At 37.7% G+C, this 27123-nt stretch overlaps 1 protein-coding gene across 1 annotated transcript in view; it reads right to left on the bottom strand.

Moving 5' to 3' along the window:
- Positions 1 to 27123, bottom strand: part of LOC306669382 (uncharacterized protein) — a 513918-nt gene that overhangs the window by 54509 nt on the left and 432286 nt on the right. The window lies entirely within an intron of this gene.

The raw sequence follows: 27123 nt of genomic DNA, 5'->3' as shown, positions 1-27123 counted from the left end.
GATACCATTGAAGTCCTCAGCAAAGTTAACCTCCCATTTAACTCTTTTTTTAATCTTTGTGCTTAATGCAGGCCAAGATCTGCTCACACATTAACTGTGGGATACTACAGATCAAAGGGCCTCTAATTATCTGAGATTTCTTCAGAACTTAAACTCTACCAGCTCAACTAATAAGATAAAAAGATATCTTAGGTATAGTACTGACCAAACCTGCTAGATATTCAAAGATAGCACCAGAGGGGAAGATGCTTGTAACAAATACACACTTGTTTGTTTACACTGAAATTAAAAGAATGTAATAAAACCACTTTTCTTAACTGGCATACATAAATGGGTTTCACCTGGAAGTTACTAAAATGTTAGAGATGGCTCATCAAGGTTCACTTGAACAACTTTCATCTAAGGATGTCTAGGCAGCCAACAAAATGGGGAATATTAAATAAAGCAAGAGAAGTTCATTTTAACTTTTAAGAACATGCCATTCTGCATTATTTGGGTTAAAATTTCAGATGTAACTGGATCCTGGAGAACTGTGTCTTTTTCAAGTTTGTACCCAGGACCCAAATTCAGTGTCTGCCTAGCCCGTTGCTCTGTGACTGTGTCTCAAGAAGTTCTAAGTAAATAATTTAGACATCTCATGGCACCCTGTGCTGGGACAACCTCCACTGTGAGTGCATTCCTGTTACTTGAAGTCATTTGATTATCCTCATTTTCTCAATATCTACCTCTAAATAACAAAGGCAGTGATACCACCACGTTCTTGCCAATAATGGTGTAAAAGAGAAAAAAGCAATTGAATGACTAAGATTTTAACACTTCCATTCATATAATCAGTGTTGGGAGCAGCTCTGCCATCGTCCTATACGCTCCTCAACCTCTGCTTCCACTCTTCTCATGCTGGACCAAACCCATAGCACCTCCCGCGGGGACTCAGTTCAGCTTGGGATGGCTTTGATCATTATAGAAGGCCTCCTGGTCTTAACATGAGTTCTGCTTCCTGTGAACCCAACCCTTTGCTTACATATCTAACCTCCTGAGCATCCTCTGAACATTGGAAAACAATACTATGTGCTCCTCCTCCTCCTCATTCCCCCAAACTGAGCATCCTCATCCAACATAAATATTCTTATTCCCAAAGACATGGCTTGCAAACCCTACTCCCTGCTTATGCCATTTTTGAAACATGGAGTATCAAAACTTGAAAAAAAAATGTTTTTCTGATATTTTCCTGTTATATTCATTGTCTTAGATATGCTGGACTTATATTAAGCTTGAAATTAGCTGACACCTCCAAGTTATTTTTATGTCCACTACCACCAAGCAACATTAGCATTTCCTTTATTTGTGTTGTTAACTTCATGTTGTTGTTTCTGAGTTTAAAGCTTTTTCTTTATATTTAACATTTTCATCTCACTTTTTGGATGAGGTTTCAAGCTATTATTACTGATGATTGAGATTTCCTGAATCTCGAGTCTGTCATTTGTATAATAAATGGTACATTCTATTAGCTCATTCTCTTCTAAACCAACAGTGAAATAAATACCAAGTGAACCAAAAATCAAGTCCCAGGACTTCTTCCTGAATCCTATCCTCAGCTTCTCTGAGGCTCCATACAGGGGGGATTTACATACTCTAAGTGCCTTAGAGCCAGGATTATCTCTGTATGTTTTGATATCTAGAAGTGACTAAATCCCTCAGTGCTTTTATTTCCTCCAGGTTAAGCAGGAGCCAGCTTCAAACTGTGCAGGAACCTTTTCCTGCCAGGGATGGTTTTTCATTTCAGCTTAGAGTTCTGCTTTTGAATGAAATCTTAAGAGACTTCTGACTTTTCTTTCCTTTTCTCCCATAGTGTAGATCTGATTTTATGCCCCTCCAGGCCTCTGTTTCACCCTACTCCCAAAAGACTTTCTTCTCTTCTTAAGAGATCATGTTAATCCATGAAGAGGAAACACTGAAGGGTGAGAAACTGAAACCACCTGAGGAGAGACAGGGGCACTAGGGTAGAGTAGGATTGTACTTCACATCTGGAAATTCCCTCATTCCTTCTTTGCTTCTCTACTCCTGGTATTTAAAATAAACCACAACTGACCATTTGGAGTGTGTAAGCAAAAGTCCATAGCAAAATGCAGCTTAGAGCAAAATAATGGTTTAATGAGACCTGGGGGTTGGAGTTCTGTTTCAAGACAACAGGGTATTAGTTTAACAAACTTCCAAGTTTGAAAGATTTAGAGCACTATTTCAGATTGACCAAACACTCAAAGATCCACAACCTACAGGCTCTGATTTGCTATCAGAGGCATTTATCTCCTTTAGTTCAGGAAAGGCACTATTGTGTGTAGTTGTGATCACTCAGGAATAAGAGCCAGGAAACAGCTTGGCACTCCCTTGCTCTGTGTCTTTGGGCATTAACTACTTGGGCCTGTTTCAACCTTTGTAAATTGAGGTGGTGCTGAATTATATCATCCTGGGTGTCTTTTAGTTTTGACATTGTCATTCTTCAAAAAAACTGGAACATTTTGAAGTATATTATATTTGTGATTACAAAATAAGATGTGCTCATTAAAGAAAAATTAGACAAAACCAAGTAACAAAAGTCTTTGTAATACCACTACCTAAATGCAACTGCTATTAATATTTTGCTTTTTTTCTGAACTCTATTTTCTATGCACACAGATTTCTACATAGTATTTAAGTATTAGACATACTTAGGTGCTTGCTCACCTTGGTTTCCTCCCTGAATAACCATATGCACTTTGGGCTAGTGACCTGACCTCTCTGGTCACTGGACTCAAGGGCAGCTCATTTTTAGACCAAGAAAGAACCTAGTAGTTACAGACTGACTCAAAAAGATGAATTTGACCATTTGGCTTAGGAATTTAGAATTAGGCTGCTAAAAGATGAAATTAGGAATTCAGCTGAGATAAGCAGATGCAAGATGTAACAGAAGCTAAGGAAAACATTTTGGACTATGTACAGAGGAAGTTATGAGACAGCAAAAGCTATGTTTAAGGAAAGAAGGTTGATATGATAGAGAAAGGAATAAACAGCAGGCAAGCAGGAGAAAAGGGCTCAAGAGGGAAATCTAGTAGCCTGGGAGAGGAGCCTTAGGTTTAGTAATTTTCCAGATTAAACTTGTAAGAGGTTTGTCGTTGACTTCTATGTTTTGATTCTCATGAGACTTCTGAAACATACTTGAAATAAAGGCCCATTTATCTGAGTTGGGTCAATGTTACTGCACCAAGAGACATGACTCAAACAATTTAAATTTGAATTGGGATTTTTTATTGACCATTATAAAATATTCCTCCAGTTTACAACATGTTTTAAACACTTATTTTAATGGCTACATAATATTTCAGAGTATGGATACACTGCATAAGGGCTGTGACGATAAAGTTGTTGACTGTTAATGTGATTAAAATTATTTTAAGACTTGCAGTCACCCAAATTGTGAGAAATAGAAAGTCCAGTGGTCCGTTTTCAGAATATAGCATTTAGTTTGAATGTAAAATTACTTGGGATGTAAGAAAGGTAGCTGGAGGGGAAAGCAGAATGGAAAGTTAAAAGTAGTTAACACCAGAGTGTGACAAAGTCACAGCTCCTTGACAAAGAGGAGGGAAGGGAAGGGGCTTGCCTGACCAACAGAGATACACTGCAAGATGCACTCAACCCCAGAAGGCCTTCCTGCCACAAGAGAAAAACTGAGTTGGGGGACAACCAAGGTACATTTCTTTAAATAACCCAGTAGGAGATAGTAAAACCTAGGTGACCTTTGGGAAGACTGTACACTCCACAGTACTCAGCCAATGAGGAACTGGGGTAGGGACCTTGTGCACTAGGGAATAAAATGCTGGTGGTAACTGCTCTGGGTGTGCCTGCTCACCTGGACTCCTTGTCTTGCAAGACTGGCAGTAAAATGCCTTGCTTTTGTTACAACTCCTTAGTCCATTCTTTGGACTTGGACAGGTGAGCATGTTTATCATATCCATGATTAAAAAAAAGATCCAACATTTTTTCAAGAATCCTTTCACTCACCAGAAGTGGCAGTAAACATACACACTCACACACACATACACATACACCCACACCAACTTAGTAGGAGTTAGCATGGAGAAATCCAGTCTGCCTTCCTCCCACCCACCTCCCCAAATCCCCTGAACGGTTTTCCTAACTGTACCCATTAAAATATTTTCGCTTAAGCACAGTAGGTATTTTCCAGCTCCCCCATGCCATTGTAATTCAGAGTAAGGCAGATATAGCCTCTCCCTAATTTGATCTTAGTCACAGGATAGGAAAATCTGGGGTAAAGATCACTGTGAAGTTCAGAGGAGCAGGATAGGCACACAGGAACAACACATGTGCCTACCATAAATCTATTTTCTTTCTAATAGAAAGATTGAAAGAATATAAAAAGTCATTATTATCACTTATAACAAAACAAGAAAAAGTATCACTCCTAGATGGGCACCAGCATTTGGTAAAACCTTTAGCAAAGTATGAAGAGTCTAAGTTTCATTCTGTTTCAAAATATAATATCCAATGCTGCTCTTCGAAGATCAGAAAAGTGTTTGGAAAAGAAAGTCCACTGTCTTCCATAGCACAAATTTTATCCACGCACTTGAAAATTTTCATGTTGCTCCTCTTTCTCAACATAATATGACAATTGGTCTTCCTAGTCTGTCTTTCTCCCTAAATTCATACGAGTCCTCACAAAATTATACTAACATAATATTATCAAGTACATATGAAAGCTATATGAAATCCATAGCTTTCATTAAGTAAATTAAAGCATCAAGGCCACTTCTGAGAGCAGCCTTTGTGTGTGTATGTGAGTGTGTGTGTGTGTGTGTGTGTGTGTGTGTGTGTGTGTGTGTGCTCACGTGTGCGTGTATTTTCCTTTATCATATCTATTCAGTGAATTCATGACAGACATGGCCAGACATTACTGCCAGTCTTGCAAGACAGGGAGTCCAGGTGCTAAAACACCTATGAGATAAAGACTTCATATTTTAATATTTATTTGTAATTATTTAAGAGTGATTCTGGGCCTACTCACCTCAAAGTTAATTCTGAGACATGCAAGACCAAGTATGTGAAACCTTTTTCTAGAATTTCAAACTATTTAACGAATGGAATGCTTTACTTTTGCTGGAAGGTCAAATAAGCAACAAGGTCTAGTGAGCTGAATTGACTGGAAGGTAACATACCAGGGTTTAGATTCTATATCTACTTGACCTGGACAAGCTCTTCACCACTGGAGTTTTAGTTTCCTCATCTACTATAGAGTACTACTGAGATTATGTATTTCATCAAGGTTAAATGTATGCTGTGTTAAGAGAAGTTGTCCTAAGTTTTTTTCTGTTGTTGTTGTTTGGTACTGGGGATTGAAGTCAGAGACACTTGACCACTGAGCCACATCCCCAGCCCTATTTTGTATTTTATTTAGAGACAGGGTCTGAGTTGCTTAGTGCCTCGCTTTGGCAGAAGCTGGGATTGAACTGGCAATCCTCCTGCCTCAGCCTGCCAAGTCACTGGGATTATAGTGTCTGTCATCCTAAATTAATGAGAAGGTTAAAAGACATTTGTGATATGTCCATAATAAACGTGGACTTAATAGACATCCTTGTTTGTTTCAGACTTAAATAGGAATTTCTCTGGTGTTTCACAGTTAGCTATGAGCTGACTATTGATTTTCAATATCATAAAAACTTTCCTTGAAAATCTTCTTATCAAGGCAGTGTAACAAAGTAGAGGAAAGGGGCTGAGGAATCAAGGAAGGGAGGGCACAGGGAAGTACTGGGGAATGAGATATACCAACATTTACTAACTCCATGTGGGAATACACCTCAATGAATCCCGCTTACATATATGGTAATAATTCACTAACCAAAATAATAATAAAAGAAGGGAGATAAGTGGAATAGAGCAAGCGGATCAGGGAGAGGGAGGAGGAAAGGGAAAGGGACAGTCCTGGGGAATGACTGATCTAATTATGCTACATGCATGTTCAAATACAGCATAATTAATCCCACTATCATATATAATTACAATGCACCCACTGAAAAAAAGAAAATCTTCTGATCAAAATATAAGATAGAATTGTTTTTATCTTCTTTTTATATTTTATTTCTACTTACAAAGATTATACCTCTCTGTAGAAAAACCCAAGAGAATAAACTAATAAACATTAGAATCAATTTTTTTTTAAGTTTAATATGGTGACCACTTTGAATGTGAATATTCAAAACTCACGAGGTGTTTCTATGTTACATATTAACTGGAACAGAATTAACTTTCTAATGATAATGCTAGAAAAATTGAATAATTTCTAGAAAAATAATCCTGATCTTCACCTCATCCTGTACATCAAAAGTCCTTTATCCCATAATTATTTAGTATTAAATGTAAACACTGACAACACAGAAAAACTGGAAGAAAAGAAAGGTCACCATATTGGGTAACTTCACTAAGCACAGTCATACACATGTCCCAACCCTCACATAGATTTACCCATGTAGAGACAGAGGTATATAGATGTAGATACTTACTCAGGTGTCAAAAAGTATACCAAAATTGATATGGGAAGACTTTCTGGTTGTGACAATTGATGGCCAGCCTTGATCCAAGTGACCTACTTCACTGGGGTGGGCCAGGGTGGCGGGCAGGATTCTCTCAACCCTCACTGCATTAATACCTGTGTCTGATGCTACATTCTGTGTTTAATTTGAGAAAATACCTCTCCCAGATAGGAGGGGGCTGTTTTTAAGTCTAGATTTTAGAAGCTGCTGTATCTAACTTAAGAATGTTTACACAAATTCTGATTCTAAAGAAATATAAAAGAAAACCTATTTTTAGAATCTCAACCAATGAATCTTCATGTCAAGTTAAAAACATTTATGTGCATATCATCTTTATAAAGTTGTATGAACACCTAAAAATTAAAATAGCCAACAGAGGGAAATATTGATTTAAAAACATAACAAGTTTATTCATGTTTATATGTTTATATTATATGAGTTTACCCAAAATAATAAAACTGTGCTTTTTCAATCCTCTCCTAAGTTCCATCCTAGCCCAATGACACAGCCAAACAGAACAAATGCAACCCTATGACCTCCATGAACAGTACCATACATACTTTATTAAAGATAGCTTTGTTTTGTGTGATGGGACAGAGATATCAGTAAACATGAGGTTTCTCTGCATAAAACAGTAGCATTTACTAAAAATCCTCTCTGTTCATCCTCAGCAAAGTCTCAGCAATCATATTCCAAACTGTACTCTGACTTTTTTCCGTTTTCTTTCTCTTCCCTCCTGTCAAGTCTCTCAAACTTCTTGTTATTTTCATAACTTCCTTTCCTTCAAACAGGTATATCCATATTTCCACATCTTTTTAAAAAATGTTCCTGTGTTTTCTTTTATCTATGTCAATTTAGCCCAGATTCCCCTGATCACACCTCACTCCAATCATTAGAGCTACAGGTTGACATTCCTCCTTAAAACGGTTAAAAATGAGGAACAGAAAAGAGAAAAGGGGAAAGATGACGGGATCATCAGCATTCAATAATTCAATATATGATTGAATATGTTTTTTGTATCCTTATCACACATGTAAAAGGAGGTCAGTATAAAAACACTAAAGTTCCAATAGAAAAATGAATCAAGTATATTAGCCTATATTACATATAAGCAGAAATATAAAAAACAAATGGGCATAGGAAAAATCAACACTATAAACAATACAAATGAAAGCACTGAGACATCTTGATTTAACTGTTTGAGCTAGTGAAGATTAAAATTATTCGGTGCTGATGGAAGGATAGTGAGATTGGCATTCTTAAATGTTGTTAATAGAAATAGACTGAACAACCTTTCTGAAATGCAAATATGCAGTGCATAGTACAAAATTTAGTTTCCAACCTTTGCCATTCTTTTATAGGAATAACTATAAAGAAGTATCTTAGAAGCATACACAGATCTATGTATAGGTATTTTGTTATTTACTTTAGCATTATTTATAAAGACAAAATCAGAGAAAACAAAAATGTCCAGAATCCATTGCTCATAAAAATAATTTAAGAGTATTATAGTAATGCATTAGTGATGAAAATTGAGATTCCTGAAATCTATTTAATGATATTATAAAATGGTTATGCTAAAATGTGAAGCTAAGATATACTGGGCAGAAAACTGTTACAGAAATTTCTGTAACACAGATGTATGTGTAAGTAGGAAGAAAATATACCAAAATATCAACTTATCTTTGTGGAAATTTTTACTTCCTTCTTGATCTTCCCTGAATTTTCCACATAACCCATAATGAGGAAGAATGAAGGAGTATTACTTTCATAATCAGAAAAAGGTTTTTTTTTTTTTTTTTAAACCAAGAAAAGGCATCCAAATTCTATTGTAAATAACCAAGTGCCATTCCTATTTGTCATTAATTAGCAATTCAAGCTCAGGGATGAAATGTAATGTAAAGATTCTTGTCCCTGGAAGAGACTTTCTTGAGAACAGACTATCATACTTTTGCTCCTGGTAATTTAATAAAGTTAGAAGAGATTAGGGAGACAAGTAGGGCTAAGGAATTATAAAGCATAATGAGAGTTCGATGGTTTCAGAAAAAGAGTCACTCCCTCTAAATGATAAAGCAATGAAGAATTAAAAGTCATTAACAATTAATTACTATTTTATTTACAACTTCCTATTTTTCTGAGATGCTTAATAGAGTTTTTAAAATTTATTACCTTCATAACTTTATCAAGAGTAATCACATCTTTCTTTTATATTTGGAGTTCTTTTATCATTTCCCTTTTTTCCACTATATGACTATGTATAAACAAACCATTGTTGAGCATCTGATGCTAATAATAAGATACTTGATATTGATCAGACTTAATTTCTTAATATTCAAACTTTCTGGACATGTCAGTTACAAATTGCCTAGAGCACTGTAGACCTGAAAGCTAACATAAGAGAATGAATTTGCTTAATTTCTTAAGATCATGTCTTAACCAAATCATCTACTCCTTTATTCCATTCTACTATATCCACCTGGAGTAACCAAATAGGAAGATGAAAATCATTAAGTTTCACTATTAAAAAATCATTTCAGAATCTGCCTATTCTTGGAGAGTCCTGCCGCCAGTATCTTTATGTATCCTATTTATGAAGTTCTTCTTGTCATTAAAAACATCTCAAATGGGTGGGACTTTAAAAAGAAAAAAAAAAAAAAAAACAAACACTTCTCAGAGGATTCCTGTTTTCCTAGGATGTTCCAATTTTAGGGTCGTTCTAGAAGTAAACACTTCCCCAATAGCCAATAATGTCTCTGGGGAACCCCAACAAACAGATTTAAAATCTTCTCTTGGGAAATAGCTTCCAGCATTACAGAGCCCAACTGTGCTCTTAGGCTAGACTCCATTCTCAAGCAGTTAGGTCCTTTTTGGTCAGGCCAACCACCATAAAGGCAATGGAGACCTTCCTGTGACTATACTTATTCAAGTTTGCTTTAAAGAAAAAACATACATTTCAAAGGACATAAAATCTACATGTACAGTTTAAAATGCAGGTATAAAGGAACACACATATGGCTGTCAACCAAATTAAAAACACTGTCAATACCCCAGGAAACACCCTGTATAGCCTTTCCTTTTCAAAACCCACTCCCTGAGTTCAATTGACGCACTCCCTCTTCCCCCAGCAAGGATTCTTAGCCAGGATTTTATCAGCCTGGAGAAGTGTTAGAAAGGCTTTCCAAAAATAATCCTTACTGTACAGCACATGACACTGTGTTGGCATTAATAAAAAAGCTGTTACTATTTTTAAAAAAATTTCTCTACAGATCATATAAAATAACTATTTTCCAGAACCCAAAAGTCATATATGTTCTGAAGGATAGCTTGATTTAGCAGTTCAATAATTCAACTTGCTTTTTATGATGATTACTGAAAGAATATTAAAGCAATTTATATTTCCTCTTTTGAATTCTACGTTTACATCTCTTAGATACTGAGTTTTTGGTATTTTCTCCAACCTCTTGTTTAAGGAGGCAAAGTCCTCAGTGTAATATAATATATTCTTTTGTGTTTGTTTCAATGATTTTCAAATAGTTTGAGCATTTCCAAATATACACAAATATACAGGGACTATTATAAAGAACCCACATGTACTTAATACCTAGCTCAACAATTACCAACATTCTACAATTCTTTTTTTTTTTTTTTTTTTCAGTACTGGGGATCAAATCCAGGGCCTCACACACACTAGGCAAGTTCTCTATCACTGAATCAATTCCCTAACCCTATTCTAAAATTTTTGCCCACTGATTCTTTTTCCTCTACTCATGGGTCTTCTGCTGAAGCATTTTAAAGTAAATCTCAGACATAATATAATGTCACATGCAAATACTTCAGAATATATTTCTAACTTATAAGAGCTATAACAATCAACATACCCACCAAAATTAACAATAATTCCTTCATATCTAACATCTAGTCAGGCCCAGTATTCCCTGGCTTGTTAAAAAAATGACATTTCAGAATTGGATTTTTGTATCCAGACTCCAATAGGATCTACATTTCATTTAAGTTTCTCCACTCTTTCCTGTGTTAGGACGTTTAGTTCTTTTAACCTAAAGCATAGTCTAGTTTTTGGATTTGTATGACGGTATCCCTATGATGTCATTCACTACTTTATACCTGAATTTTCTTTCAGCTGATAGATCTGCAGATGCAATAAGATTTTTGAAAAATTATTTTAGCTAAAGTATTTCACAGGTGGTGTCATATACTTCCTGTTTTATCCTCACATAATGTGTGAGGGTCCCTCTTTTAGTGAAGTTAGAATTAATTAGTGGTTTCAGGTATTGTCAGCCTGATTTATTCTTTACAGAATTACCAACAAACTTATGATTTCAACAGTTACTGTTAATGGTTGTTTAGTTCCATTGCTATACTCAGGCTCTACTACTTTTAAGCTAAGAAAGTCTTACTTTATGACAGTATCAGATCATTAAATGATTATCTGCATTTTCCAAGGATTAAAAAATTGGATCACTCTGGAATTCACTTCAGTGTTTAAGGGAGATGAGGATTTAAATTGATTTATTCTAGAGAAGATATGTTCCAAAAAGACAAGTAAGTAGCCCAAATAGCTTTTATCTTACCACAAATTGGTCATGCAATTCTGACTGGCTACAATGTCTTTCTAAGGAGGATCTCAAACTGTTTCCTAAATATTCAGTAATTTTCCCAAAATTACTAGTGTCCTAGCACTGGCACACTGATCAGAAAGATATTTCCTTACTTACAGAGACCCTACAGCAGGATTAGTCTGAGAGAATATCCCTAGATGTCTGTTGCATCTTATAGCAGTTAGCATTTCTACACAAGAATGGAAAACTCAGATTTTCGTGATTACTCAGGGTTTTGTACAGTTGCTAAGTTTTTAAATCTTGAAAATGTCAGCTTTTTATTTCTGCAAACCATCATTTTGCCATTAATGGAAATAACTTTGAAAAATCTGTACACATGACATAATGACTCAAAATTAAGCAGAAGTCATTACATTTCCTTTCTTCCCTTCTTTAAGAACATATTCACCTCTTTCCAAATGTTGGCACCTTATACCTGCTCCTTAAATTACCAGAAATGAAACATTTTGGATAATTATTTAGGTTATTTCTTTTCTCCCTTAGGTAAAAGAGGTATTAGATACTTGGTTTAAAAATTTTTTAAAAAGCTGTAAGGTTTATTATGAATAGTTTCTTTAATTTGGAAAATTCTCCATTCAAATTAATGCTAGGCTAGTCTTGCAAAAAATTAACCTTGTTATCTTTTTGCTCAAGAACATTTATGGTTGCCCACTGCTTAACAAAATCAAGTTCAAATTCAAGTTCTTTAGCTATAGATCCCTCAACTCCCAGCTACCCTTTCTTCTCCCACTTATTCTTCGGAGTTAACGCCAATTTATTTTCCAATCTCATGTGTTTTACACATGCTCAACCTGGTCCTTAGTCCTTGCTCACTTCTCTCTCCCAATATAGATTTTTATTCTCTATTTTTTAACCCAAAATGTAGTTTAATCGCATCTACAAGCATTTTCCTGTTTGTGGTTCTTTAAAATCTTTCCATTCTTTAAATATGCCTCTTTAAAAACAGAATGGTATAGTTTAGCACATTTTTTTATTCCTTTTTGTTCATATTGTATCTTTTATAATTGTCTTACTAGTTTGTAAGAGCAAACGCAGTATGTTATACAGGACTTTAGTTTTAGACCTTGTCCAATTGAAACTCCTATGACATTTTTAAAGAATAATTTTGCTGGTATGTTTATCAAATCCACACATGACATGATCCTAATGTGATAGACTCATGTTTTCACCTTTCATGCCTTCCTATCGTTAGCTAGCATCACTGTGATGAAAATATAGGCACACACCAAAAAAATTTAGAGGAGAAAAAGCTTATTTGGGCTCCTGGTTTTAGAGGTTTAGTCCTGATTCCACTACTCTGGGCTCAAAGTGAGGCTTAACATCATGGTGTGCGGGTGGAGGAGTGCTGTTCCATTTAGGGTAGTCAGGAAGCAGAGAAAGGGTAAAGGGGGCACAGGGAAAATCAACCCTTCCAGGGCACCCTCTCAGTGGCCCACCTCGTACCTCTTCCAGCCACGCCCCACCTGCCTATAGTTACCACTCAGTCAGTCCATTCAAACTAGGATGAACTGATTAGGCTACAACTCTTGTAATTCAATCACTTCATCTCTGAAAATTGCTGCATTAACACAGCAGCTTTTGGGAGACAGCTCATATCCAAACCATAACACTATGTTTAGAAGTTTTGAAGTAACTTTAAAAGTCTTCTATCAAGAAATGGAGTCTATTTTTCCAAGTTTGAACTTTGCTAGCTTTAGTTACTTGGGTTAACAGAAAATATGGAACAAGTACAGGTATACCTGTCCCAAATTTAGGATTCATGGGGCCTTTCTCGATTTCATTTGCTGTCATGAGATCCATCCTCTGCCATGTGCAGAAGTCCAGCCTAGCCTGTTGGAGAATGACAGACCATTTGGAGACTGGCCATTATCCCCTGAAGTGCTTCTAGACTAGTCATTCCAATCAGCAACCCTTGACCAGTTAGCTAACCAGAGATGCTGGAGACCAGTCCAGTCCAAAAAAATCACTCAGCTCAGCCCAACCTAACTGCTAACGTGTAGAATTAGAAGCAAAACTGTTACATTAATCCACTAAATTTGGGGCAAATGTTAATGAGTAAAATGAAAATACTTTTCTGAATGTTAGACAGCAGAATCTTAATACTAAGAGAATTCAGCATTCTAGAATAACAAACTATGCTATTAAGATAAAATGTAACTGTGGTAAGTGAAAAATTCTAGATTCAAGTTCAAAAATTCAAATGTGGAATATAGAATAGCAGATATATAGCTTATCAACATGTATGCAAAGCACTTAGTGGCTTTGGTCAACCACAGGTTTATGACTCAACCTTGTGTTCCATACTGCCAATGAAGCTAACCCTACATAAAATTTCACTATGTTTTACTATAAAATAACTAAGCTTGTGTCCCTCCTGTCCTGCCACCAGCATGTGGATCTCCCGCACCCAAACAGACTTCATCTATCAGTGCAGGGCTCCCCCAGCCTCTTCCATCCTGGGACACTGCAGCTGCCGACACAGTGGTAGCCCCCACTTTGGAACACTGGACAGGCCCTGGAGGCAACCACCTGCCAAAGCACCGCCTGCCACAGCACTGCATCTTGGAACAGGCCACCAAACAACCTGACCTTGCTGCCCCATCTCTGAAAGCTGCCGACTCCAGCTTGGGACACCTCCACCGCCATCTTGGGTTATTTCCGCTGCCACCATCACCATCCTTAGTTGGGGCAGCTTCTATCTTGGGACACTGGCCAGGGCCTGAAAGCCCTACACCAAGGTACCTACAGGTTTGCTGCTGTTGCCACCACCACCACCACCAACTAGGGATGTGGCCACTTTCATCTAGGGACAATAGCCAGGACCTGGAAGACTATTACCAAGGTCCCTGTAGTCATGGTTATACCTGAGGTCTCCCTGATGGCCACCGTCTTGCTGCCCAGGCAGGAGAGAACCTTGAACAAGGTCAGTAGGTTGGAAGAGGGTGTGAGGGCATCTTATCCCAGCTCATCCAGCCAACTAGCCCAGCACCCACCAGGTGCTGCCAACTCGGGCAGCACTTGCTAGGACCTGACACCAGATGGTCCCCAACTCCCTCCCCAATCTGACAGCCACCAATCCCTTGGTCCCATCAGTTTGACAATCAGCAGGGCCCTCTGGCTCTCTAATCCCCAGACTCTCAACTCCCCAAGACACCAACCTGGACCAGCACTTTATGGCCAGTCCAGAGCTCTCAACACCTGATCTGCCTGATACAGAACAGCTCTCCACGACAGGCACACAGGTCCCCGTGCTCAGCCCTTAGGACCTCTGGAGAGAAAGGTTCCTGATTGGGAAGTCAAAAGGGCCAGCGGTGGGAAGTGATACAGTTTAGAGACTAAATTAGAAACCAGGAATCATAGGGACCACAGGCAATGTAAAGGGGTAAGACCAGGCTCCTACAATACATGAATGGACCCCAAAGGAGATTCCTGAAGTGCAGTCTTCCAAGGGGGACCAGCAATTTCTATACCCCTCTTCCAGGAGCTCCACCTCTTAGAGTAGTTTTAATCTGAATTTCTCTAATTACTAAAGATGTTGAACATTTTTTCATATATTTGTTAATCAATTGTATACCATTATAAATATTAGTGTTGAACTGGCATGGTGGTGCATGCCTGCAATCCCAATGGCTTGGTAGGCTGAGGCAGTAGGGTCATGAGTTCAAAGTCAGCCTCAGCAACTTAGCAAGGCCCTAAGCAACTCAGTGAGACTCTGTCTCTAAATAAAATACAAAACAGGGTTGGGGAATGTGGCTCAGTGGTTAAGTGCCCCTGAGTTCAACCCCTGCTACAAAAAAAAAAAAAAAAAAAGAAAAAGAAAAAAAAAATTAGTGTTGACTAAAACTAAAGAATACAAGATTTAGTGCTTCTTTGTGCAACATTTAAATTTGTGTGTGCCAAGCACTCAGTTTTCCACATGTGGGCTTCCCTTGTCAATGCCTAACTTTAACCAGGTCAGATGTTTTCAAAGTATAAGAAATCTGTCGCTTGTGATTGATCCCATATCAAAAGTTCAAACTGGAATCAGAAACCACTTTCCTTTTCTTTAAACATACAATACCTGGAAATGCTGTCAGTAATTCCTCCTGCCTCCCAAAAGGACAGCAGACAGTTCCAACCCCCATTGCAGACTATTTAATAAACTAGATCTAGTAGAATCACCCAAACTGGGTAATGTGATTATTGTCTTCAGTTATCTCATTGTTATCAGTTAATAGAGAGAAATCACATTGGCCAAGGTGTCTTTATCATCTCTAACTGATAAGCATCTTTTTTTTTTTTTAACAATGAATTCCAACATAATAAGAGTCATTAATCATCTGTGAGAAAAAGAAGTGTCTGCTTTCCCCATTAATGAGAGTTGATAGTTTGGTACTCTGAGAGAATCTTATAAGGTATAAATGAGAAGTGTTCTGAATTCTAGGTTTGAATGCGTTCTGGGCTTTGTATATGGGGTGAAATAGACATGGTGTTCATAGAGAAAAACAGGCTTTCTGGACCACTAGGTGCCTGGTAGGAGCCACATATTGTGCTGCACACTCAATGCAAAGATAAGAAACATGTTCCAGCAGAGTACAGTGGTACACGCCTATCATTTAGCTACTCAGGAGGCTGGGGCAGCAGAATCACAAGTTGGACGCCCGTCTCCATAACTCAGCAAGATCCTTTCTCAAAATAAAATTTAAAAAGCACTGAAATGTAACTCAGTGGTAAAGCAACCCCGGGTTCAATCCTCAGTATTGAAAAAAGTAAACAGGGAGAGAGGGAGGGAGGGAGGGAAGGAGGGAGGGAGGGAGAAAGGGAGGGAAGAAAGAAGGAAGATGTTCCATTACTCAGAAAAGATAACCAAAGGACAGCAAAGTTGTACTAGAAAAATTCGAAGTACAGTTTCAACTCGGAATAGACGTTGTAATAGGGAGTGGAGGTGAATTTATAAGACTTTGAAAAAGAGGAAGGAATTAAGCAGGAACAAGTGACAGGAGCAGCACTTACAATGACAGAGAGCACATGTGGCACTGCAGTGGAGCTGAGGGCAGAGGGTGGACAGATCAGGCCTGCCTCATTTCACCCTTCAGAGACAGTGAGGCAGGGCAGCAGCCATGGGAGGCCTTCCACCTCTTGATCAAGAAAGTAGATTATATTTACAAGGTGTATCTAGAATCCAGATGGGAGCTGAGGAAGGCCTAACTTGGAGCCATTACAGTGGAGAAGGACAAGGCAAGATGTTAAGAATTCAGAACCATCTGAACTTAATGGCAAACTGAATGGATGAGAGAGAGAAATTACCTACAATGTCCAAGGATCTGGCTTGAATTTTAGAGTAAAAGTAGAACTGTTCACTGAGAGAGGAACAGAACATTTATGGATGGGAAAGAGAAGCTAGCTAGCTCAGTTTTGGATATGTTGAGTAAATGAACAAATAAAGAAAACAAATGAACCACTAGAATAAAGAACCAATAGGATAAAGAAGATAGTTGATAATTTTTTGTATCAGGGTTCAAAGATGGGTACGCTACCTCTGAGCTACATCTCCAGTTTCTTTCTTTTAATTTAATTTAATTTTTATTTGTTCTAATTAGTTATACATGACAGTAGAATGATACATCATACTTATATGAAGTATAATTTTTCATTCTTCTGGTTATACATGATGAAGAATCACACTGGTCATACTGTTATATATGTAATACGGTAATAATGTCTTTTCCTTCTTATTATCCTTTCTACCCTCATACCCCTTCCCCTCCCTTCACTCCCCTCTACCTAAAGTAACTCTATTCTTCCATAGCCCACTGCCTGCCTTATTGTGAATTAGCATCCGCATATCAGAGAAAACATTCTGCCTTTGGTTTTTTGGGATTGGCTTATTTCGCTTAGCATGATATTCTCCAGCTCCATCCCTTTACCTGCAAATGCCATAATTCCATTCTTCTTTAAGGCTGTGTATATATAACACAGTTTCTTTATCCATTCATCTGTTTAAGGGTACCTATGTTGGTTCCACAGTTTAGCTATTGTGAGTTGAGCTGCTATAAACTTTGATGTGGTTGCATCTCCATAGTATGCTGATTTTAAGTCCTTTCGGTTTAAACTGAGGAGTGGGATAGCTGGGTCAAATAGTCTTTCCATTCCAAGTTTTCTGAGGAATCTCCATAGTGCTTTCCCTAATGGTTACACCAATTTGCAGTCCCACCAGCAATGGATGTGTGTACCTTTTCCCCCACATCCTCACCAACATTTACTGTTGCTTGTATTCTTAGTAACTGCCATTCTGACTATGGTGAGATGAAATCTTAGTTTTAATTTAATTTCTCTAATAGCTAAAGATGTTGAACATTTTTTCATGTATTATTGATCAATTGTATATCTTCTATGAAGTGTCTGTGAAATTCCTTAACCAATTTATTGATTGAGCTTTTTATCTTTTTGGTGTTAAGTTTTTTGAGTTCTTTATATATCTTAGAGATAAATGCTTTCCCTGAGGTGCATGTGGTAAAGATTTTCTCCCATTCTGTAGGCTCTTTTTTCACATTATTGATTGCTTCCTTTGCTGAAAAGGAACTTTTCAGTTTGAATCTATCCCCTTTATTGATCCTTGATGTTGCTTCTTGTGCTTTAACAGTCTTGTTAAGGAAGTTAGATCCTAGGATGACATGGTAAAGATTTGGACCTACTTTTTCTTCTGTTAGGCTCAGGGTCTCTGTCCTTGTCCCTAGGTTTTCAATTCACTTTGAATTGAGTTTTGTGCAGAGTGAGAGATAGGTGTTTAATTTTATTTTGTTAAATATGGCTTTTCATTTTTCCCAGCACCATTTGTTGAAGAGGTTATCTTTTCTCCATCGAATGTTTTTGGCACCTTTGTCTAGAATGAGATAACTGTATTTATGTAGGTTTGTCTCTGTGTCTTCTATTCTGTACCATTGGTCTGAGTGTCTGCTTTGGTGCCAATACCATGCTGTTTTTGTTACTATAGGTCTGTAGTATAGTTTAAGATGTTGCCTCCTGCTTCACTTTTCTTGTGAAGAATTGCTTTGGCTATTCTGAGTCTCTTATTTTTCCAAATGAATTTCATGATTGCTTTTTCTAGTTCTATGAAGAATGTCATTGGAATTTTAATAATGCTTTTGGTAGCATAGCTACTTTGACAATATTAATTCTGCCTATCCAGAAGCATGGGATCCATCTTCTAAGGTCTTCTTCAATTTCTATCTTTAATGTTCTGTAGTTTTCATTGTAGAGGTCTTTCACCTCTTTTGTTAGATTGATTCCCAAGTTTTTTTTTTTTTTTTTGAGGCTATTGTGAATGGGGTAGTTTTCCTAATTTCTCTTTCAGAGGATTCATCACTGATGTATAGGATCATGTTTGATTCTTGGGTGTTGATTTTATATCCTGCTACATTGCTGAATTCATTTATTCATTCTGGAAGTTTTTTGTTGGAATTTTTGGATCTTCTAAATATAGAATCATGTCATCCTGTCTAATTGCTCTGGCTAGAGTTTCAAGGATGATGTTGAACAGAAGTGCAAAAGAGGGCATCCTTGTCTTGTTTTAGTTTTTAGAGGAAATGCTTTCAATTTTTCTCCATTTAGATTTATGTCGTCCTTGGGTTTAGCATATATATCTTTTATGATGTTGAGGTATGTTCCTGCTATCCCTAGTTTTTCCAGTGTTTGAAACATGAAGCAGTGCTTTGTTTTGTCAAATGCTTTTTCTGCATCTATTGAGATGATCATATGATTCTTGTTTTTAAGTATGTTAATGTGATGGATTACATTTATTGATTTTCATATGTTGAACCAACCTTGCATCCCTGGCATGAACTCCACTTGATCGTGGTGCACTATCTTTTTAACATATTTTTGTATGCAATTTGCCAAATTTTATTCTATGTTCATCAGGGATATTGGTCTGAAGTGTTCTTTCCTTGATGTTTCTTTGTCTGGTTTTAATATCAAGGTGATAATAGCCTCATAGAATGAGTTTGGAAGGGTTCCCTCCTTTTCTATTTCATGAAATAATTTAAGAAGTATTGGTGTTAATTCTTGTAGAACTCAACTGAGAATCTGCCTAGTCCTAGGTTTTTCTTGGACCAGACAGGTAGGCTTTGATGATGTTTTCTATTTCATTACTTATAATTGATCTGTTTAAATCATGTATGTTCTCCTGATTCAGTTTGGGTGGGTCATATGTCTCTAGAAATTTCTTTTTTACTTTACTTTTGAGACAAGGAATTGGTAACTTGCCAAGGCTGGCCTGGAACTTGTGATCTTCCTGCCTCAGCCTCCTGTGTCACTGGGATTACAGGTATGTGGCACACATCCAGCTCAGATAGTTGATTTTTTTTTAAGTGCATCAGGAATGGAGTCACTGGAAAACACAGAATTCGAGGTACTCTTGATGTACTGTAAAAGACACTGAGAAGGTCTGATGAGAATTGTAACCATGTATGCTCATGAAAACCAAGAGAGGAACAACCTTCAAGAAGAGGTCAACAGAGTCAAAGGCTGTAGAGATCAAGTTGGAGAGGAATTGGAATGTGCTCTTTGGATTTGGCAGAAGTTTCCTACTTATTTTGGCAAGACCATTTTCACTGATGTAGCAAAGGAAAGAAACAACTTCCATGCCACAAAGCATGAGAATGATAGTCTCTCTTTCTCCTATTTTGTTTTAATCTCAGTATAATGACTCTTATTGCTGATTCCCTTTGTAAGCCCTTAGTGTAAAAATTGCAGCTCATGGCTTTTACAAATGAATAAAGCCTATTCAGAGTTACCATTCTGTAAGCAACTGAATTTAAGGTAAAGTTGAAGTTTTTACTTGAGAATGCCTTAGAGAGGCTTTGGAAGTCATTTAACAGAAATCAGCCTGAACCCAGGTCATCAGAAAACATGGATCTCTGATTCAACAATGTGAGAATTTCTTTTTTCTTTTTGTACCACTCCCTCTCCTGAACAAGTAACTACTATGTGGAAAAAATTGTGCTTGGTGCTTTGGGGACATAAATAATGAATAAGGCACAATCCTGCCTCACCCTAGCCTATAGTCAAGGAGATTACAAGCCAGTGAAAAAGACAGACATGCAATCAACCAACCTTAAAATAAGGTGGGCTGAAAGAAATGCTCATAATGGTACAAGTAAAGTTCTATGGGGGCCAACTGTAATTCCCCATCTCTCATGAAATGCAGGAAATGACCTTTAAAAACGTAGACACAATTGGGGAGTTCATTGCGCCACTAATTACCTCCCTACTCTCCAGACCATAAACTTTTATGCGACCTGTTCTCTGTTCACCTCATTCATACTCATTTATTTTAACAGGCATCCAAACGGCCTATATGTGAAAACTTAACAGGCATTAGTGGCAAGTAGAGATTTCAGCTCCACCCTTGGCTTTATTGTGATTCTTTCATTAAACTGAACTTTAAGGATATTTAATTCTACCATTTTTACTCTTTTCATTGTCAGTGCTAATGTCCTTAAAGTTAAACACTAGCCTCATGGATCAGGTGAACACTAAACCTCCTTCTTCCAGAGCAGATAAACTGGGACACCTAAATATACAGAGCGGCTTCTGAGGAATACTTCTGAATATTTGGATCTGAATAACCTCATGGCGACACCTCTGCAGCTCCTACCCCTTTAAAGTTCTTTGTAGAGCACCTCCCTTTGAAGGGTCGGCCCACCTCGACATGCTCACACTCTTTCTCACATGTGCAGGGATGCTATTTTTAGCCAAGGTCTTTTGGAAAATGAAAATCTCAGGTAGGTTAACTGTTGCCAGAGTGACCCAGAACAGAAGCCAGGTCATGCTTTCTTTGGGCCTCCTTCTGTTATCCTCTCAGGAAACTTTGATTATATTTCAACTAGGAATAGGAAAGAGAAAAAACACCTCTTCAGCAGGTGGTTAAGACTTAGGTTCTGGAGTCAGTATGCCTAGGTCTGGATGCCAACTCTACCATTTATTAGCTCTGTGACCTTGAACTAGTTGTTTATCCTCTAGGCTTCATCTGTAAAATGATTAAATAAGATACCGCCTATAAAAACTTAGGTTAATGTTTGGCATGGAGTCTTCAAACAATTGTAGCTATTAAAAGAATTATTATTGCTGATATCATTGGTACCAAATTGCCCTGGATTACTGTTTATAGTACTCTGCCTCACACAGGGTAGGCACTGAATTTGTTTATTTCTTAGCGGATGCTTGGCTAGTTTTTAGCTTAGATTGCAATGTTTCCAAGAAGTTCTCCTTTTGGTTTTCTCAAAAGTACCCAAAGCATTGGGAAGGTTGCAAAACTATTAATTCTGCAGTACAATTTCTCAGAGCTCTATATTATTATTATTTTTTTCCCCATCTAAGTGGAAAGAGAGGGCTGTGGGTGTAGCTTAGTTGTAGAGTGTTTTCCTAACCTGCACAATGCCCTAGGTTAGATCCCCAGCAGCACGGAAAAAAAAAAAAAAAAAGAAAAGAAAAGAAAAAAGAAAGAAATTATGCAAAAAGAAAGATATTGTAAGTATAGGTATCTTACAGCAGCCTTAGGTTGTTTTTTTTTCTTCACCCCCAGGTTAATACGAATCTGACTTTCCTTTTCTCTCAATAATATACCAAACATCCTTCTTAGCATTTTTCTACCAAAAGTTCCACTTAATATTTTTTAACTGGATTCTGGGAGAGAAGTTGGGGCATTGTTAATGGAAAGCATAAGCACATTGAGATGAGGAAAGAATAAACACTATCTCTGTAACACAAATATGACTTTGTGCCCTTTGATAATGGCACATTCCTCAATACTAAGGGCCTGGCAATTAGTCTATATATGTGTTCATTTAGCCCATGCATCTTGTATTGTACATTTCAGTTTTCACAGACAAGCTATAAAACAAGATCAGAAGTGCAAGAAAGATTTTTGTTTCTTATGTTTACAGTTTTCCATTTTTATAGTATGTAGACATCTACAAATGTCTAAAATAAGGGATTTAATAAACAAATACATCCTGTTGATATTAATTACTTATATTTCATGTATTTTCTTTGGCTTTTGAGAGCTAGTATTATATGCTTTTATGTTTATAGGAGAACATAAATTATACTGCCATTGGTTGAAGTATATTTGCTAAATTTTATAATGATTCTTGCAAACTCATCAAGCCTGTTTTTTTTTTTTTTTTTTTTTTTTTTTTTTTTTGCGGTGCTGGGGATTGAACCCAGGGCCTTGTGTTTGCAAGGCAAGCACTCTACCAACTGAGCTATATCCCCAGCCCAAGCCTGTTTATAGAGCCATCTTGCCTGGTGAGAATGTGGGTGGATAGACTTCTTGCCTTTGTGTGTTAGGCTGAGCTTTTTACCCAATTGAACTTCTATAGGTGGAATTAATGTAGTGAACTTCAGCCTAGGTTGTTTATTGGACTGTCGTGGGAATCCAGGCATCTAAATATAAGGGATATGTATTCTTACTTCTGGTCATTTAGGACAGTGTTAATGATATTGATTTTAAAATCTGAATAGAACTTCAACAACAGTTATGAACAAGTATAAGATGAAAACACCTAACTGAATAACACACTAAACTTCATTCTCTTAACCATCAGTTGACCGACAGGTACTACTAGCCTGCTGTGTGCGCATCATGGAATTGAACCTTTTGAGCAAAGGCAGGATGTAAAATTGACATGGATTCCAATGTGTAGTAGTGGTAGCAGCTGATGTTTTAGAGGGTTAATTTATTAGGCCAAAATAAGAAGTATTATTTAATGTTACATAAAAGGAGAATGGATCTAAAAAATGCTCTATGAGGAAATAATTCACTCTTCTCCTAGATCCCCATGTGGTAGATTTATACTAAAAGCTAGAGCCTGAGGTGTTTGCCCCAGGGAATAAGACTGCTTCAGATGATTAAAGAATAGACCATTGAGCCACATGCAGACACGAGGATACCTACGAATATTTCTAAATCAATGACAGCTCCTATATATAATAAGTGTCAATAGGAAGAGTATTTGGCAGATAAGGGGCTCCAGTATAGTTCTTGTTTTTAAGTGTTTTCAGTAGAAATTTGTCTCAGTGCTGAGAATTTCTTCAAACCTAAAACACCAGGTTTATCACCTTTGAGCCTCAGAGACAGGGTTCTCAGCTCAGCAGAGTCCTGCTCATCACCTTAGAGAAAAAGTTAGCTTCTCTGCTTCTCCTTCTTGATTCAGGCTGAATTTGGGAGTTGGGTGTTGGCAACTCAGCATCTTCATTCCTTCAACTGATATTTATTATACCATCTCTGCTTTGTGTCTTCACTGAGTTCTAAGTAACTTCCCACAGCAGGCAGCTACTCTCTCCCCTGCTCTGTGTAATTAGCATCAGGATATCATTGCATCCACAATAATACTGGCCAAAAGAGGGTGGACTAAATCAGATGGGAGTGGACTGTTAAGCAATAACAGTCAAGCACAAGCAGCCATGGATTCCATGGAATCAGAGATGGATGTGGTTTTCCTGCCATCCTCTCTTGCCCTAAGGTGGCTATTCTGGATTCTGCTATCACATCTGTATTCCAGCTAGCAAGGGCATGACCTATCAACTACACATGGCATTGCCCCTCTCCTTCAACTGACCTCAATCTAGTCATTCAGCCATGGCTAAATGTAAGGAAGGCCAAACTTAACTAGGCAGACATATGCCCAACTAAAACCTCCATTATTTTAGAAGAAACAAAACAGACCTTTTAACATGAAGGGTTCCTTCACCTTGTCACAAAAAGCCCCAGAAGAAAATACTTCGTTTAATGCATTTTGCCATAGTGACCAGGAGCTAATGTATAGAGATCCAGGCAAATCAAGTGTATTAACATAGAAAAAGGAAAAACACTCTAAGATCATATTTATCTCTAGTTAACAGTAATTGTAATGGCTTGCTTTCCTAAGAATTATCTTCCACATATTTTATTCATGACTTTGGGCAGCATTAAAGCCAAATATTAGTTTTGTGGCTGGCTTCTCCATCTTCTTGAGTCACTGAGAGCCCTAAATAATAAATATTAAATCCTAAGGCACTTCATATAGAACTGTCCATCCAGACCAGTCATAATATAACAATATGGTTTTCAATGATTTGGAACATGCTTTGACTGAGAAGACTACTTTTATAATGACCTGCATTTACTAAGCTCAATGTTCTTTAGTAAGAAAAATTGCCCAATGGTTAAAGAAAAAAAGCTAAATATTATCTGTAAAAAGGATACCTCTTATTTTTTCTTCCCACAGATGCCTCCAAACTTTGAAATAAAGCAGCTCTACATTTTGTTGATTCGGAGTTTGCCAGTTCCTTTCTTTTTATCTGTTGTTTATCCAGTTACTTCCACCTGGCTCCTTCAGTTTCCCCTTCACTCACCCAGAAATACAAAAGGCCTAGTCTTGTTTACTTTCTTAGCCACCCTTCCATTCAATATCCCTGCTATCATTCAAAGCGGTTTATCTCTCCATGTCCTTCTGGTCAAATCAAATAATGCATCCAAATTACATTTCTTAAGAACAAGGACATGTTTACCTGTCACCTAAATTCATTTGAAAAAGGCTGGTTGGCATAGTCATGGGCAACCCCTAATCCAAAACAGCTCTGTCTGCTTGCGTATTGGGAGGGCTCTACAGTCTGAGGTTGTGGCACTTTGGGCTGTTTGACTTGCATGATCCGCACAATGCTTGCCAGTAGCACCAATGAGAATTTTGTGGGAGAGCCTGGCCATTGAATTTTAGGTCATCCTCTAATGTTATCTATCTCCCTAAATCCCTGCTTTCGTCTGCATCATCTTCTAATTCCCTTCCAATAGTCCACTTTGGATCTCTCATTAATTTATTGAAATTCTGAAATCCTTTTTGCATTTACTGTTTGTGCAACCTCTTGTAACTTGTTTACTGTCAAAGACATTAAAGTACTCTGTCTTAATCCATCCTCCAGAGAGTACCTCCTATAAATTAAAAACAAAACAAAACAAACCAAAAAATAGAAAAACAGGTCCTTTACTTGTAACATTATGGGATTTTTGTGGGATAAATTCAGCTTGAGATTTCACAGCACAATATTCAGCAGCTGCAAAGGAAAGGAAGACAAAACTGCCAGATTATCCCCAGACAATCCCAAGATGCATATTTTTAATATTTACATCCTAATTTTCATATATATTTGTATGTTCCATTTAAAAGGCACTGACTCCAATCATGTAAAATAAAATACTCAGCTCCCCTTTATCTGAGAGTGAATAATCACACACTCTAGGTCTTCTTGCCTGCTGTCCAGGGTGATTTCTTTGGCTTTTCTTTCTCTGCTGCAAGAGTTTCCCTCTTTTATTCCTACACTCCAATCACAAGTATTAAGGAGTTATTATGTAGTTGTTTTAGTAGTTTTAGAGTTGACTCCAAAATATTAGTTTTGCTATTATGAGCTCACATTGGAATCCTCTTTCCAACTGGGGTTTTAATAACTCCTTCCTTTCCTCCATAACAAGAAAACACGGGCCCCCAATTCAGCTTGAAGTACCAGAGTTTGGGTGGTAGAAATCCTATATGGGTCCAGTTTTCAGCCTTACACACGAGGAAAGGAAGACAGTTTGGATTCTGAGCAGATTAATATAGGTGTCAATTACTTGACTTAAACACTGACTTCCATTGGCATCTATAATTGAAGGTTGTCTCTGCTTATATTTTCAATGTTATTTCTCTTCTCCCAGTGGATGGATATCAGAATTATTGCAAAATAAATTCATTAGAGTAATTCACAGCAAATGTAGGAAGTCCAGCAGCCAGAGCTTTGAGCAAAGAGAGAGCAAGGGTCTCCATTCGGAGCAATCTCATTCAACCCAAGATAGCGCTGGTGACAGGACACAGAAGGCCTACCTGCCAACCACCCCATGGGGACAGAAGGACCAGAGGATCACACAAAGCAATAATGTCACTGAACCAAGACTGGTCATACTGCTCTTGATTCTCTTCTACCCTCTGAAAAACATTCTAAAAAGTCATGCCCTAACATTTTTATGTGGTGGTTCATGTTCTGCATCAGGTCTAGGAAACCCCTGAGTAAACTTGGGACCATCAATTGAACTGAAAAGAAATTTAGTCAAGAGGGACTCCTCAGAGGTACATGGGCTTCTGACCTCAGCCTTTGAAATGGCTTCTCTCCCTCCCCACAGGCAAAGTAGTGGTCTATTTGGAGCCTATATCAACAAAGTCAAATACACAGGGCAGAGGGGACAGCAGTGAGGTCAAGTAGTGAATGTTGGAACAGTTGCCAACATACTTTATGACATCCAGGGAGTGTTTTCTTGGTTGGTTGGTTTCATCTTTGAGCCAAATCCTACTCCTCTCACTTTGAACTGATGTCAGCAGAAGGGAAGTGCAGACCCCCACTGAACACAAAGTACAGAAGCACAGTCCTAGGAAGCTGGGTGGTTCCCCTGCTACGCCTGCAGAATACTGGCCCTGCTGACAGTGCAAGCAAGAGGAGCCTTCTTGTTCACTGGGGATTTCACACTCTGCATGCAGTTGCCCACGCAGGACTTGCAGACTTGCAGCCAAGGCAAAATGATCAGGAATTAGCTGGGAAAATAGATTCATCTCTTTTTAAAAACTGCAAAAACTGATTCAGCCCACATTGCTTTACTTAAGGAACTTTGATTTGCTTCTGACTTTTCTAGTAACTATGCTTCATCCTAGATGTTGAATTGTGTGTGGTCTGGAGATGCCTCAGTAGCAAAGGACCAGAAGGAGGTGGGGAACCCAGGAACATTGTGTTCCTTCTGTTAAAGGTATAACTGGAAAGTGTCCTTTAGTTACTCGGCAAAGTTCTGTTTTTCTTTTTGAAATACACCACTTCCTTTTTCAGTTTCTTGAGTTAAGCAAATTGTGCTTTCTCTAAACTTAATATTC

The sequence above is a fragment of the Sciurus vulgaris genome, assembly GCF_902686455.1.
Source record: "Sciurus vulgaris genome assembly, chromosome: 9".
In the NCBI taxonomy this organism is placed as follows: Eukaryota; Metazoa; Chordata; class Mammalia; order Rodentia; family Sciuridae; genus Sciurus; species Sciurus vulgaris.
The sequence above is the reverse complement of the archived record's forward strand: the minus strand, read 5'-3'. Positions and strand labels throughout refer to the sequence as shown.